Raw genomic sequence first — 17,842 nt, 5'->3', positions numbered from 1 at the left:
TTTTAGTGACATCTAATTGTCAATCTTTTCTTATATGTTTAGTGCATTTTGTGTCCTATTTAAGAAATCTTTGCCTATTCCGTTGTCCAAAGACAATATCCTTTTGTCTTTTGGAATTTTTACTATTTCACATCTAGGTGCACACCCTGCTGGGGTTTTGGGTGTTGTGTCTGGAGTGAGGTAGGGGCCAGTGGGTCACTGTTCATTCCACTGCTCCCTTCCCCACATGAATATCCAGTTGACTCAGCCTCTGCCTGGCAATGTCACCTTTGTGGACAGTCAGGTATAGGTCTATTTTGGGGTTCTCCATTATGTTCTGTTGATATTTCTGCCCATCCATATTCTATTCCATGCTGTCTAAGTTCCAGTACCTTTACAGTATGTCTTACTACCTAAAGTCCTCCGACTTTGTTCTTCTTCAAGATTGTTTAGGTTTTCTTGGACTTTTGCTCTGTCACATAAATTTTAGAATCAAATTGTTAATATACAAACATGTACAGATCCTGCTGGGATTTTAATTGTGCTTATATGAAATCTATAGAACAATTTTTTCATCATTAATGTTAATCTTAACAATATCAAATCCTCTAACCCATAAACATTTAGTTCTCCTTTAATTCTTCTCAGCAATGTTTGGCACATTTCACTGTATAGGTATACAAGACTTCTTCTGTTAGATTTAATCCTAGATATTTGCTGTTTTTTAATGTTGCTGTAGATGATATTTTTGAGTTTCATTTTCTAATTCTTTATTATATATAGAAATACAATTTATTTTAGTGTACTGACTTAGTGTTTCGTGACCTTACTAAATGCTTATGCTGATTCAAATAGCTTGTGGATTCATTTAGGTTTCCTATATAGACAGTCATCATCTACAAATCTTTTCAATCTTTATACCTTTTTTTTCTGTTTCATGCACTATTGCATTGAATAGTACTTTCCGTACAATGTTGAATGAGAATAGTATAATATACATCTTTGTATTGTTCTCAGATTCAAGAGGAAAGTGTTGAATATTTTGCCATGAGATATGATGTTGCTATAGGTTTTAAAGGCAGTTCTCTTTTACTGCCACCTTCTAACATGCCTCTGTGTCCTTCACATATGACCTGTGTGGCTCACCTTGCTATTTCTCCACTATCTCCATCAGTCTCCTTCTTGGAGACTGTAGTTAACTCCAGGAGGTGACGCTGACTCTAAGACTCAGACTGTAGACAAGCCGGCTAGCACTTGGTCCAGAAACTGCCGAAGGCACACAATGGAGAAAGGAGTTTCTACGCCAACCTACAGGTGAGGAACTGTTGTGTTGTCTGTTTTGTGTTATCTCAAACCATCCCATACCTTGCTGCAATTTCTATTTCCATTTTGTTTCTCTCATTCTATTAAAGTATTTTGGGCGTATATGTTAATTTTCTTCTTCAAACATGTGTTTGCAAATATGACAAGTTCATTTTTATTTTGTTGAAATTTACTAGCAAATGGTGTCCAAATTCAGTAGGGATAGTGCCTCATTGTGCCTTTCTTTAAATGAAGACAAAAAGAATGAAATCAGGATGGGTTGAAAATAAAAAGGAACAATAATGGTGATGACAATTGTTCCTTTGTGGCTCAGGAAAGCATCAGACACTCAAGAATACTTAATGGTAAAAAACGTCTTTCTCTGAACATTAGAAACAAAATTAAAGCATTCATGTTAAAAGTCTGAACTGTATGCACTTAGGGTGGATGATGTCAGAAAGGAGGGACATCAACTGATTGTAGTCAAGTGTCCATGGAGAACAGAAGATATTCCAATTTACAATTTGAAAATGTCCAACCATATTCAATATTTTCATATTTTATTATATATGACTTTCATTTTGCCTTCAGAGCGATGCACAGGGGTGTGATGGTGAAAGAACTTCCAAGTCTTTAGGAAAAAAAGAGTATATACTTTGCTTCTTTGTTCTGGACACACACACACACAGACAGCCAAAAGCATTTTTATTATAGCAGTTCCCAAAATTGGTAGCACAGGAATTGAGATCAAGTCATCAAGTCCCTCAATTGTTTCTCTGTCCCACACTTTTACAGTGACAGTTTTCCTGCCTGTGCTTTTCCTCAGGGAAGCTAAGAATTATAAATCTTCCTGTCAGAAACATTGTGGCTCCACTTGCAGCTTACACTCCGTTAACTTTCTAAAGAATAGTCGATGTATTGCAGTCATTCAGTGGTATCTGCTGTGCAGCATATTTATCCTTATGCCATTTGCGCGTTTCATAACGATCTTTCCATGGAACTGATCTTGGTGAGAAATAAGTTTTCCTTCTCTGAAGTTGCCAGCTGTTTTCCAGTTTGCCAGCTATTGCCACTGACTGGACCAAGTAACCCTCTCTCAACTTGTAACCTGCAATGATCCCAATCACTTTATGCTCTCAACGAGCCCTCATAGGTCTTCCAATGCTGCTCAATACCTGTGGTGAAATTAGTGATGAAAATGACTCTATATTTATTAGTATAGTAAGAAAATTTAAGAATCATACAGATATTTAGTCAGCACATGGCAAAGTATATAGATCACTATTCAAATGATATCATTTATAAAATAGCGCTATTCTAAAAATTAGATATTGTGATACAGAAGAGTAAATAGATTTACCAAACTTCTTTTTTCTTCAAAAGAACATATTCTCTAATGCAAAACAGCTCCTGGGTTTCTGTAAATGGCTTTTTGAATTCACTCCTATTTTTCCCCTCCCCTGATCTATGCCCAGGTACATTATGATCAGTCCTTTTTTACTGGTTCATGTGATGGTGTTATTTTTCATTACTCATGATTGTGCGTGTGCTTTCGGACCTACGACATTGAAAGGAGCCTAGGGTGAATGCCGGTATGAGAATGAACTTGTTCTGTGTCATATGTTCACTGAGGGTTCTCAGAGGATTCACCTTCAGCTCCAGGAGGCCATGGTTGTCACTTCTTATGAGTGCTAAGATGTGCGTTAGGATTTTAACTTTTCAATGTATCAGATAGTACTCAGTTATTAGTATCCTGGCCAACCTATAGGCCACCTCCATAAATTTTTTTAAAATTTCGTTTCTCCCTAGTGGGTACCATATTATTGCAAATTGCATGATTTTTCTTGTTGGGTTTCCCAGATTCATTAAATTCATACACAGGACACAAAGTTTAAAATGTAGACCAACAACAAATGACTTTTTTGCACATACATATATTTTTTTGACAACTATCAATTGTTTGATTCTGTGAGTTAAGATATATTTCCAAAAGATATAAAAATACTTATACTTTAGTTGTCAACATTATTCCATTGAAATAATATATAGTTAATGAATAACTGTATATTCATTATAGTTATAATATTAGTACATATATTAGTAGCTTATGCCCAAATATTTTTTAACTGATAATTCCTTAACATACCAGACTAGGATTCCTAATATGTGGAGACCACGATACCTTTAAGAGAGTATTATTTGGATGCTTCTCATGGGTCCAACTTGACAGCAGAACAAAGAAATGGACCGAGGATGCAGATGTACGTTGGTGGCGACTATCAGTTTTTGCTTCTGGTAGTTAAGACAATGATGTCCCTTTATTAGTTTAAGCTTTTGGAGAAAGATGATCAACTATAAGATGTGTCCTTTACAAACTCTTATATACCAGCTGGTTTTAGAACAATTCTCTACATCAGCCATTAATTTGAGTATGAGCCAGAAATACTGATTATCAGCATATCTACATTGCCTTATATATTTACATGCATGTGATGACATAGATAGGAGAGACTTTAGAATATAATTGGACACTCATCTCAGGGAAGAATCTAAGTGAATGTGCTGTTTTTAATTTTTTCTGTCATAAAGCTGAATTGTAATTGTTCTAAGCACTGAATTAAACTAGTGATGCCTGAATCCGAGACAAATAACATGAGACAGTAACTCCACAATAATTCAGTGAAATTTTACAAGGTGTTCTGGTGTAGGAGATATCCTGAAAAAAATCGGTGGGATTATCTTGGTTATTGGAGATGTCAGTGATTTTCAAGGCATAGGAGAATATCCTTGTTGCAAGTGAAGTCACAGGAAAAGAATCATGTGACTATTTTGATGCAACATCACGGTTGTCATAAAGTCATTAAAAGTAGTGTTTACCCTTTTGGTAATCGAAAAATTGTATATTAGCTAGTCTGTTTGAGATGAAGAGTTCACATAGAGATTGCACAGGATGAAGGTGAGATCAAGATTGCTAAACAGCTGACTAAAAATAGATTATTCTGAATACACAGAATGCATCTAGTGTAATCACAAGGGTCCAAAAATGTGGAAAAGTGATAAATAGAAAGTGTCAGATTGGTGAGATGTGAGAAAGACCCAAGTGGATATTATATTTTCATTGGTTTAATCAATTTTATATGCCTATCAATGTTTTGGAAGTTAAATATAAAATAAGGGAATAAAGAACAAGAAAGATATGATTTCTACAATGGGAGGCCAAGGTACAATAAAAGCATAGATAGTGTGCATTCAAAAGAACATAATTGTGGATACGTTGGTGTTTTCCATATACATGTTTAGTGTGGCAAATGATGCAGAGGCTAGATTTTCAGAATTTATATGAGATAGTCCATGTTAATCAAGACTAAGTGGATAAAATAAGAAACAATAACTATGGTGATAATTTGACTATTTAAGAAAGAACATTGATGATGTAAGGTTTATTGTTCTTTCTAGATATACACAAGATGTTTCCTCTGTATGTACAGTGAAAATTTGCAAATATTCATTATTCAGCAATGTATGGCCTCTGATTATACTCCTATATAATCTCATTATAACCATTTTAATGGTCCTTAATAGTTGCAAAAAGAAGAAAAAGAATGAAAATATAACCTATGGAAGCAATATTTTTTCAAATTAACTGAAGCTTAAAGCCTCTGCAAAAAAGCTCCTTAGTAATGTTATGTTCCACTATGTTACCCAATATTATATTGTTTACATTTGTTATCTGGACTTTGAATAAAGTGGACTAGGTAAATCTCGGTGGAAGGTTAAGACCTCATTCAATACACAACATGCAACACATTAAAAACAATTTTGTTTTATTAAAACAAATTAAGATCACACATAGTCTTAGTCAGCATTTCAAAATCTACTTTGTTCTATTACATAACATACAATTGGTAAAACAATTTACTTCTAAAGTTGAAAATGTCCTCAGAAGAAAATTATATTAAAAATCTACCACACAATTTACTTAAAACAGTGTTATGGCTGGATCAAAAACAGCCTCTCCACTTAGATTTTCTTACTGAATATTACGTCTTGGTGTCCTTAATTTTCCTTGCAAGAGTACAAAAATGATGCCTACATAATTTAGAAAGGTCTTTCATAGCTCTGATGCAGCAAAAGTTGGCCACATCCTTTCACAGAAAGAATAGGAATGAAAGCATAGCAGCCAGTGATTTGAGTGTTGAACTACATCAATATTTTTCAAACATCTAAAACCATTTCAATGCAAAATAGCATAATTTGAGTGTAATTATAACCCTCCAAAAATCAATCTTCTGCTCTTTCTAAGCCTACATACAAATAAATTATCTTTTAACTTTGGATTATTCTTCATAATCGACCCTCTGCTTTAATGTCTGAAAGTGTTAGTGCCTTGGTGCTTTCTACTGTAAATCCTCTGATGCTTATTTAGACTTCAGTTATGATTAAACTTTTTCATATTTCTTGTATCTCTAAAATATCTTTTCATATTAATGCTGATGTTTCCTAAGGCATATTTTTTGAAGAAATATTTTTCTGCATTTATTTGATTTGTAGGGCTTCTCTCCAGTCCAAATTCTGTGAAGTTCAATACAGTTTAAGCAATTGTTAGGGGTTTACACTCCAGTATGAATCCTGTGTGTAATAAATAAGATCTGCGATATAAGTAAATGTATTGCACCAGTCTTTATACTTGTAATTTTTTTCCCTGTATCAATACCATGGTGCACTCTAAGACTTTTATTTTGTGGAAGGTGTTTCAACAGTCTTTACATTTATAATGCTTTTATCCAGTATGACCCCTGTCATGACAAGTAATATGTGAACAGTTATTAAAGGATGTGCCACATTGTTTGGTTTTGTAGGATTTTTTTCAGGTATGAATTCTGTCACGTATAGTAAGGTAAGAGCACTGGGTAAAGGCTTTGCCACATCATTCACATTTGTAGGGTTTCTCTCCAGTATGAATTGTCTTATGTGTGGTCAAGTGTGAATGCCGGGTAAAAGCTTTGCCACATTCTTCACATTTCTAGGGTTTCTCTCCAGTGTGAATTCTTTTATGTGTGGTCAGGGGTGAACACCGGTTAAAGCTTTGCCACATTCTTCACATTTCTAGGGTTTCTCTCCAGTGTGAATTGTCTTATGTTTAGTCAGGGTTGAACGCCTAATAAAAGCTTTGGCATATGCTTCACATTTGTAGTGTTTCTCTCCAGTATGAATTGCCTTATGTGTGGTCAGGTGTGAACGCTGGTTAAAAGCTTTGCCACATTCTTCACATCTGTAGGGTTTCTCTCCAGTATGAATTCTCTTATGTGTGGTCAGCGTTGAACACCGGTTAAAAGCTTTGCCACATTCTTCACATTTGTAGGGTTTCTCTAGTATGAATTGTCTTATGTTTAGTCAGGGTTGAACGCCTAATAAAAGCTTTGGCATATGCTTCACATTTGTAGTGTTTCTCTCCAGCATGAATTGTCTTATGTGTGGTCAGGTGTGAACGCTGGTTAAAAGCTTTGCCACATTCTTCACATCTGTAGGGTTTCTCTCCAGTATGAATTCTCTTATGTGTGGTCAGCGTTGAACACCGGTTAAAAGCTTTGCCACATTCTTCACATTTGTAGGGTTTTTCTCCAGTATGAATTGTCTTATGTGTGGTCAGGTTTGAACACCGGTTAAAAGCTTTACCACATTCTTCACATTTGTAGGGTTTCTCTCCAGTATGAATTGTCTTATGTGTGGTCAGGTGTGAACGCTGGATAAAAGCTTTGCCACATTCTTCACATTTGTAGGGTATCTCTCCAGTATGAATTGTCTCATGTGTGGTCAGGGTTGAACGCTGGATAAAAGCTTTGCCACATTCTTCACATTTGTAGGGTTTTTCTCCAGTATGAATTGCCTTATGTGTGGTCAGGTGAAAACGCTGGTTAAAAGCTTTGCCACATTCTTCACATTTGTAGGGTTTCTCTCCACTATGAATTGTCTTATGTGTGGTCAGGTTTGAACAGCGGTTAAAAGCTTTGCCACATTCTTCGCATTTGTAGGGTTTCTCTCCAGTATGAATTGTCTTATGTTTGGTCAGGTTTGAACACCAGTTAAAGGCTTTGCCACATTCTTCACATTTGTAGGGTTTCTCTCCAGTATGAACTGTCTTATGTGTGGTCAGGTGTGAATTGCGGATAAAAGCTTTGCCACATTCTTCACATTTGTAGGGTTTCTCTCCAGTGTGAATTCTCTTATGTATATTAAGGTATGAAGACCGCTGAAAAGCTTTGCCACATTCTTCACATTTGTAGGGGTTCCCTCCACCATGACTTAACTTATGATTAGAATGACTTGAGCAAGATTTGAAGACTTTGCCACATTCTATATATTTGTGATGTTTTTCTCTAGTATGAATTCTATTATATTCAGTAAAGTGTGAACATTTGTTAATGGCTTTTCCACATTCTTTACATTTGAAAGTTTTCTCTACAGTATGTCTTATCTTATGTCTATTTCGTTTTGATAATTTTCTGAAGACCTTCACACATTTATTACAACTGATGACACTGCAATGGCTGGCTGTGGAAAATTGGTTAAGTCCATTATGACATTCTTCCTGCACCTTGCACACACCCACAATTTCCCAGTCTTTCCTTAAACTTAAATTATGAAGTCCAGAGCCTTCATAATTTCTTAGTAGCACTTTTTGGAATGAATCTTTCAGGCTTGTCCCTGACAAATAGTCTTGGGTGTAATGTGAAGACACAGCTGAAAGAAATAAAAATAACAAATTATCCCACTTTTTTTTTTTCAGCCTTAGATGAACATCTATTACAAATCTAACATATAAAATTATAGCAAGCACATTATCAAGATAGCATAGTAAAGTATCACAGGCCCTAATATAGTTATACCTACATAACATTAATAAAAAATATACTGCCCAAATTGCTTCTGTGTGAATTTTAAAACCAATTAAATGTTTGCAGCATCCTGGGAGAGCACAGTGCCAGAAGCCACCTAGAAGAGGAAGAAAAGCTTGTTACATTTACTTACAATTGCCCTTCCTAATATTAATATAGCATGGTTTATATGGGTTTAAAAGATCAACTCCTGGATTCTCCCCAAAATGAGAAAGAGAATTGTGGCACACATATACATTTGGACTTTTAGGGGCCTTTCCAGAGACTGGTTAGTGTCTCCCATAACACAGAATGCTGAACATAATTGTGTTGTGCTTTGGAAGGTAGACTGGGTTTGCTGCAAACAAAGGTAAATGACTGTTACGGCAGCAGAGAGACTTCAGTACAAGTGGCATACAATAGGTGTAGCAAATGATTACAGGGCCTTAAGAAAAAACATGGAAAAATCACTATACCTGGAAAATAAACATACAATTCCACAGAACAAGCATTCTGAGAATAGATTTGGGAGGCTCCAAGATTGTGTAGCCCAAGCAATTCATATCAGAATCTCCCAGGACAAAGCCATTTGTTAAAGATTGTGACAGATGGATTTTTATTTAATCCCCAAATATCAACCAAAGATTATAACATACACAAAGTATCAGGATACCCTAGCCCAATAAAACAAACAAAATAAATAATCAGATATTAACTATAAAGAAATAATGATATATAAATTACCTGAGAAAGTTAAAAAGCCCCATCTGAATAGTGCACAATGAGTGACATGGAAACACAGACAACTAAATGAATACAGCACAATTAGAACAGCAACAAAAAGTATAAAAGAAAACAAACTGTGGAGCTGAAGAACACAAATAGAAATGACTGCCCAAATCTAAAATGTAAGAAAAAGAATGAAGAAATCAAGAAGCTCAACACACTTTAACTAGGATAAATAAAAAGACCCATAACAAGACACTATAAGCAAAGCTTTGAAAGTCACAGAAAAGAGAATCTGAAAAGCTGCAAGACAAGAGTGATGTGTCATCTACAAGCTTGCTTCTATGAGAGAACCAGTGGATTTATCATCAAAAAGTTTGCCCTGCCGAAAAAAATTGGGATATATAGTCACAGTGTCTAAAGAACAAAAACCGCACAGCAGAAATACTGTATCTAGCAAAACTATCCTCCTAAAAGAAGAAAAAATAAACATTTATCAACATAACCAGATGCTGAAAGAGTCTGTCAGCACTAGATCTGCCCTACAAGAAGCGCCAAAGGAAGCCCCTTTCACTGAAAATAAAATGATGCTAGAAAACAACACAAAATTATATAATAATAATTAATGAAGAGGGGAGAGGGCCCGAGGACCTAGTAGAGCCATCACTTGCTGGAGCACCCCAGAGGGAAGAAAGTGTTTTAGATAAACAAAAGGGAGGAATGGGCACAGCTCATGTGTAGTTTGGAGGAGGTGCCAGAGCCGGCTGCATACTTCACAGGGGGAAGTTGTGAAGCAGAACACGAAAAAGGAAAAAGAAAAAGACGACAAGAAACTGGTCAGAATCAAACCCAAAGAGGCTCAGAGCCCAGTGAAGGAATAAGGGAGCACTGCGTTTCTCCTTCCTACACACCTTTGGTAATCAGTGGGCTACTGAGTTGTATGTGAGGTTCCCCACATTTATGCGCATGGGCACTGCTGCACCCACTGAATTGTGTGGAGAACAGGAGTGGCTCTGGAGCTTGGATGTTTCCTGCAGGCTTCCTTCCAAGGAGGGCGACTGGAGGAGTCAGGGTCCTGGCTCTATTCCTGGCTCTCTTCCTCCCTGCCTCCCTGCCACTGCACCTCGGAGGACAGCCACCTCTCATCACCTACAGTGTTCTCCACACCTTTTCCTCTGGGGACCTGTGGTGGCCCCAGGGGTGCCCAGTCTGGGAGTCCTCTGCCTGTGGTACTCTGTGCAGACAGAAGCCAGTGAAGAAGACACATGGGCTGGATCCTGTGCCCCCATGACTTGAGTGAATTCCCAGGGGGAACAATGGAGAGATTTGAGAGACTAACTTGGTAGGCAAGGGAGCCCACATGGGAAGAAATGATGCGAGAATACAGTGGGGGTTTGAGCCACAGAAATCTGGTGAAATGCCCGTACCCCCACAGGAAAGTCACGCTGTCAGACTAGAGTGGATCCCTGGCATAAAGTTCCCAGCCTGTGGTCCCACTGTGGCTGAGCACAGCAGGTTTCTGTGCCCATTTGCAAACCGACACTGGAGGGAGCCCCTCAGGGCAGGGATAATGAGAGAGGGGCGGAGCTCACTCCAAGAGCCAGTTGGTGAATTACAGACAGCCCCTCCCCCATAAGCAGTCTTTTTAGTTTTGATAGATCCTTTTGGCCCCTCTCCCAGTGGCTTTTCCCAGGGCCCTGGGATAGGACTTTGAGCCCTGCCAAGACTTTGCAGAGCCTTCCAGGCTTGTTCAACCTAAGCCCACTCAGCCTCACTCTCCCACTCTCCTCTGTTGTGCTGGAGAGGAAGCAATCCCCTAGGGACTGCAGGCCCCTCCTACTGTCTGGGATAGTCAAATGCTTCTCCTAAGGGGCTGAAGCCTATTCCAGGCACAAAAGAACCCCTCTGCACTGGGCTCTTTCCTGCAAGCATCCACCACTGACAGGGAGAATGACCATATAGCCCATTACAGCACCTACGGACTCAATCCAACAAGATGTAGCCGACTCTTATAAGCACTACCCACCTCAGAGCTTAAGCCAGGGGGGTCCCAATACAATTCACACTACTGGGAAGACGAGAAGACAGCAGAATTGAAGTAGCACTGCTTTTTAGCAGAGGAAGTTGTAGGCAGCTTGAACTGTGAGGAGTCTCCCCCATCCACTGCAGACCTCTGTGCTCATTGGGGAGCTGCTCAGAATCCATGCAGAGACATTGCACATGAGAGCAGGGGATGAGGCCATGGAGGCAGAGATAAAGGAATCCTTACACACTGTTGGTGGGACTGCAAATTAGTACAACCTCTATGGAAAACAGTATGGAGTTTTCTCAAAGAACTAAATGTAGACCTACCATTTGATCCCACAATCCCATTACTAGGTATCAACCCAAAGGAAAAGAAGTCTTTCTATCAAAAAGACACTGCTCTCAAATACTTCTTTCAGCACAATTCACAATAGCAAACGTGGAATCAACACAAGTGCCCGTCAATTTATGATTGGATTAATAATATGTGGTATATTTACATCATGGAGTACTAGACAGCCATAAAAAAGATCAATTAATGCCTTTTGTAATAATTTACATATACGTTGGGACAATTATCCTAAGTGTTTATGGAAATAAATTTTCCTCTCAGGACTGCTTTAGCTGTGTGCCACAGATTTTGATACGTTGTATCTCCTTTGTCGTTTAATTCAAAGAATCTTTTGATTTCCGACTTAATTTCTTCATTTATAAAATGGTTGTTCAGGAGAAGGTTATTTAGCTTCCATGACTTTGAGTAGAAGTGAGGATTTCTGTTAGGGTTCATTGTTACTTTTATTCCACTGTGATCTGAGAAGATGCATGGTATAATTTCTATATTTTTAAATTTTTTAAGACATGTTTTATGTCCTATGATATGGTCAATCTTGGAGAATGTCCCATGAGCTGATGAGAAGAAAGTATATTCAGTGGTTTTTGGGTAGACTGTCCTGTAGATGTCAGTCAGGCCCATTTGATCGAGCGTTGTATTTAAGTCCACTATTTCTTTGTTTATTTTTTGTTTGGAGGATCTGTCCTGAACTGTCAGCGGTGTGTTAAAATCTCAGGCTACTAAAGTGTTATTATCTATCATTTGGTTCAGATCAAGTAGGGTTTGCTTTATGAATCTGGGTGCACCTAGGTTGGGTGCATATATATTAAGTATAGTTATGTCTTCTTGTTGAATTGTACCCTTCATGAGTATATAGTAACCATCTTTGTCTTTCTTTACTTTTGTTCATTTAAAAACTACGTTATTGGAGATTAGAACCACCACACCAGCTTTCTTTTGGGTTCCATTTGCTTGGAATATTGATTTCCACCCTTTTATTTTCAGCCTAAATGCATCCTTGCAGGTTAGATGAGTTTCCTGAAGACAGCAGATAGTTGGCTTATATTTTTTTATCCATTGGGCCAGTCTATGTCTCTTGAATGGGGAATTCAATCCATTCACATTTAATGAGAGAACTGATAAGTGAGACAGATTGCTTTTCCTCAAGTTGGGTTGAATTTCATTGATCTGTTTTCTCTCTTGAGCCATTATGATAACTGGGTTTTTATATTTATCTCTTGATTAGTGTTACATTCGAGGGTCCTTCTTGTGCTGGACCATGTGTAACTCTGTTTTGAGTACTTCTTGGAGAGCTGGTCTTGTCTTGGTGAATTCCCCGAGTTTTTGTTTATCTGAGAATGTCTTAATTTCACCTTCATATATAAAACTGAGTTTAGCTGGGTACAGGATTCCAGGCTGGGCATTATTCTGTTTCAGAAGAGTGAGAATGGGGCCCCAATCTCTTCTTGCTTGTGAGGTTTCAGTTGAGAAATCTGGCATGATTCGGATGGACTTTCCTTTGTATGTTACTTGTTTCTTTCTCCTTACAGCTCAAAGAAGGGCCTCCTTAGTGGATATTTTGGTCAGTCTGATGACTACATGACGTGGTGTCTTCCTATTTGGTATGAATCTCCCAGGGGTTGTTTGAGCTTCTTGAACCTGTATATCTAGAGATTTGGCTAGGCCTGGGAAATTCTCTTCAATTATATCTTCAAATAGTTTATTCAACCCTTGCTTATTGTCTTCTTCACCCTCAGGAATGCCGATAACTCTCACGTTAGGTTTCTTCACATAATCCCACATTTCTTGTAGACTCTGGTTTTTTCTCATGTTTCTTTGCTCTAACTCTGTGACTGTTTTATTTAATTGGAAAGTGTTATCTTCAATCTCTGAGATTCTTTCTTCTGTTTGATCTACCCTGCTCTTGAGACTTTCCACTGTGTTTTGTAAGCTCCTTGAATAAATTCTTCATTTCCAGGAGTTCAGTTTGATTTTTCTTCAGTATTTCGATTTCTTTGGTGAATTTTTCTTCCAAGTCCTGGATCTTTTTTGTGGTTTCTTTATGTTGATTATCCATTTTTTCTTGCATAATGTTCAGCATGTTTATGATCCATGTTTGAAATTCTTCCTGTGACATGTTGCTATTTGGAATCTGGTTTGTGTTAATTGGTGGTGAACTAGTAATCCTCTTTGAGGGTGAGGTTTCATCTTGATTCTTTATACTTCCAGAGTTTTTTCGCTGAGCCCTTCCCATCTGGATGAATCCTTAAGATTCCTTCTTTCAGCTTTAGTCTGGATAAGGGCATGCGTGAGCGCCATGTAAGCTGCATCCTCTGTCCCTAGGGGAAGCCCTTCGCGTGTTGTTCAGGATTTTGCTACCTCCGCTGGGGGGGCTGCTCCTCTTCCGCTCCCGAGGTGGTTTCTCTCTCTCTCTCAGTCCTTTCTCGCTCTCTCTCTGTCCCACGCTGATTCTCTGTGGGTTCACACCGCCATTCTTGTAGGAGAGTGAACCTCTAGCATTGTGGCAGTCCGAGACCCATGCCTTCCACTCCGGGAGCACGAATCCAGGAGGTCACCACCATTCTGCCATCTTCCCTCCTATCCTAAGTGAAGTATTGGAAAAACACCACATGTACTCATTATTAAATTGGAACTAACTGATGAGCACACATGTGCACAGAGGAAAGTAAAACTTGGTGGAAATCAAGCAGGGGGCAGCTGGAAAAAGGAGAGAAACAAAAACCTGCCTGATGGGTAAAATGAACAATATTTGGGTGATGGGCACACCTGTAGTCATGACTCAAGTATTACAAAAGTGATTCATATAATCAAAAATTTTTTTATCCCCTTAATATTCTGAAATAAAAGAAACCCTGTCTGGGAAAGAGATGCAATTAAATCTAAATAAAGTTCTGCAGTATTAGAATAATGGTGCAGAAAATGCTCTTAATCATGCTTTAAAGTTTATAAGATAAAAGCACAAAAATGATCAGAAACATCTGTTAGACCGGGTGCGGTGGCTCACGCCTGTAATCCTAGCACTCTGGGAGGCTGAGGCAGGAGGATCACTCAAGGACAGGTGTTCCAAACCAGCCTGAGTGAGAAAGAGAGCCCGTCTCTAGTAAAAATAGAAAGAAATGATCTGGACAGCTAAAAATATGTAGAGAACAAAATTAGCCGGGCATGGTGGCTCATGCCTGTAGTTCCAGCTGCTTGGGAGGCTGAGGCAGAAGGATTGCTTAAGCCCAGGAGTTTGAGGTTGCTGTGAGATAGGCTGATGCCACAGCACTCTAGCCCAGGCAAGAGTGAGACTCTGTCTCAAAAAAAAAAAAAATAAATAAATAAAGAAACATCTGTTAATGGATATACAGTATAAGAAGATACAATTAGAGATATCAATAACATAAATTGTAAGGCAGATGTAATGAAGAAGAATTTTTGTATACAAGTAAAGAAGAGCTGTTACTTACAAGTTTAACTATAAACTTACTGTTGTAACTATAAGAGCTCTTATGTAATCCGCATGGTAACCAAAATAAAATACCTATAGAGATATATTTTTAAAAAAGGAAAGATCAAAGCAAGTCACTACAAAAATCAATGAGACACGAAAGACAGAAAATGGGGAAAACAAGGACAAAACACCTGCGAGAATCAAAGAAAACAATTAATAAAATCCAATAGTAAGCCCTTCCCATTCAAACAATTATTTACATATTTACAGACTAAAATACCCAATCAAAAGAAAAAAATTGAGTAAAGGGGTTTAAGGAAATTCAAAAAGCAAGATCCAACTATATTCTCTTTATAACAGACTCACAATTAGATCTAATGAAAAAAATGGACTCAAAGTGGCAGGATGGAAAAACACACTCCATGCAATGGTTAAGCAAATGAGAGCAGGAGAGTCACAATCATATTAGGCAACTATTACTTTGAGTCAAAAGCTGTCCTGTTTCATAAAACACACTACACCAAAATTGTCACAAGACAAAGAAGGACACTAAATTGTAATACAAAGTTTCATTCACTGGAAACCTATAATTTATATATATAAAAAATATTTTTATATTTGGGATCCTAGATCCCAAAGCTCTTATAAAGGCACTTAGAGTGTGACATATATTTTATATATAAAACTATTACACACACACACACACACACACACACATTACAAATCAGTGTTCCCAAACATATAAATGCATAGGTAAAATATGTATACAATTTTTTATAGACATATGGCTGATTTGTATTTGAATTAAACCAGACATTGATAAAGTGTATATAGGAAGTTGCAATTTCAACCAAAATTATAATGTGTAGGTAAAACAAAATACACAATAAACTTATGTCAAAGGACATAACTTAAAAAAGAAATGAAGTAATACGTTATTGCAAAACAAGAAATGTTTAGACATAAAATTTGATATAGAACAAAATAGAAAGTGAGATTCTATAGAGAGAGTGACATTAACAACATGGTGGAATAGGAAGTCTCCTACTTTTCTGTCTACCCACAGCAACTAAAATTTGGCAGCCATCCATGGACAAAAGTGACTTTATGAAAGCCAGGCACAATACCTCACACATGTAATTCCAGCTACTCAGAGGCTGAGGAAATACGATCACTTTAGTCCAGCAGTTTCGGACCAGACTGGGTGATATTATGAGACCCCCATCGCAAAATCTAAGTCCTTTTATAAAAGCTTTGAGATCCAGGAAAGAGGATGTAAAATAATACTAAAGCCCAAGACCAAAGAGGGTCATTTTGAGAAGGCAGGCCCTCATTCACGTGGTAAACTTGAGAACCCCTGGTCTTGGATACAGACCAAGAAATGGCTCACTCCACTTGGTACCACTGAGAATTCTGAAGTGACTCTATAAGCAACTTCAGCTCCTCCCAGCCATGGTCTAGGGATGATCCTCCCTCTCCAGAGGCCTGCAGGGAATGTCCCTTTGTGTCCATGGAGGCAGGCCTACAGACCTTGGCACTCACTGTGGTCTCTGAAGCAGCCGTAACTCAGTTCCAGTTCTCTCAGCCACAGTGCATGGCCAGTGCTGCACACCTAGGGACCAACACCGTGCCCTGGGGAAAACCTCTCACATATTCAGCGGAAGCCACACCCATACATATACTTGACACCCTCCCCACCATATGCAGACCCAACTGCAACTTCCTGTCCTACAGATCAAAGTCTGGAGGGCAATCCAGTCTGCCCAGGAACAAGACAGAATTGACAACTGTCCAAGCCCCTAGTAACAGACCACTAAAGGGAAGCATCAAAGCTGACCTAGAAGCAGCCTTGTAAACCAACTAGAACCCCTATTCTTTGCAAGTCCAGAGGATAACCCATCAAGCTGTGGACGCAAAAAGGAAAGATCTTTACGTGCTAAAGTTGGTTTATGAAAAGTGCATGACATATTTGCTCCTTCAAATGCAGAGACACAAATGCATGGCTGTATTGTACACACTTTCAATCTTTCTATTTTATGATAACATTGGAAGTCTTAGGCAAAAATATTGGGAAAAAAAAATTTTAAAGCCATGAAATAGAAAAGAAAAAAAAATCACTATTTATAGATGACATGATCTTATATATAGACAACCCTAAAAGAGTACAAAAAAAACCTTTTTAAACTAAAAAATGCACTGAGTAAATGAGCAGAATATTAAATTAACACGCAAATGTCACTTGTTTTCATACAGTAACAAACTATCCAATAAAAAGGAAAATAATCATTTATAGTAGCATCAAAATAATAAACATTTTAGCAATAAATTTAACTAAAAACATGAAAGATTTACACTGAAAAATATAAGTTGGTGATGAAAGAAATTGAAGACACAAATGTGAAGATTTCACAGGTTTATATACTAGCAGAATAAATACTGTTAAAGTGTCATATTATGCAATGACACCTAAAGATTCAATGGACTATCTATCAAAATTTCAATGGCATTTTTTCACAGTAAAAAAAAAACGACAATCCTAATATATTTATGGAACTACAATATGTTTTCAGTAGCCAACATAATACTGAGGAAGAAGAACAAAGCTGGAGGCCTCATACTTCCTGATTTCAAACTAATTTCAAAACTACAGTAATAAAACCAGACTAGGACATCCATAAAAAAATGACAAAAAAAACCAATGGAACAAAACAGAGAGCCCGGAAAAAAATCCATGCATGTAAAGTCAATTCATCTTTGACAGGGGCACTAAGAGCACACAGTGCAGAAACTATAGTCTCACCAATACTTCAAAACTTGGTGCTAGAAAACATGGATACTCACAAGAAAATATACAATTTCACCATTTCTTGTATACCATACACAAAAATTAATTCAAAATATAGACTTATATAAAGCACAAATCCTTAAAAATCATAAAAAAATATGGAAAACCTCCTTCATAATGAGCTTGGCAAAGAATTTTTTGGATACATCAAACATGTGACAACAAAAGTAAATATAAATAAGTTGGACTGCACTAAACTAAAAAATCTTTTGTAAAGCAAAGAAGACAATGGAACAAGAAAACATAAAGGTTGGGAGAAAATGGTTGTAAACCATATGTCTGATAAGAGACAAAAACAGTAATGA

The 17,842-nt window shown here is 37.6% G+C and overlaps 1 pseudogene; it reads right to left on the bottom strand.

Moving 5' to 3' along the window:
* Nucleotides 1–5,247: 5,247 nt before the first annotated feature.
* LOC138382930 (zinc finger protein 737-like) overlaps nucleotides 5,248–17,842 on the bottom strand; it is a 72,780-nt pseudogene continuing 60,185 nt past the window's right edge.

Source organism: Eulemur rufifrons, chromosome 4 (assembly GCF_041146395.1).
Source record: "Eulemur rufifrons isolate Redbay chromosome 4, OSU_ERuf_1, whole genome shotgun sequence".
NCBI lineage: Eukaryota > Metazoa > Chordata > Mammalia > Primates > Lemuridae > Eulemur > Eulemur rufifrons.
Note: the sequence above shows the minus strand (reverse complement) of the source record. Positions and strands in the feature narration are given on the sequence as shown.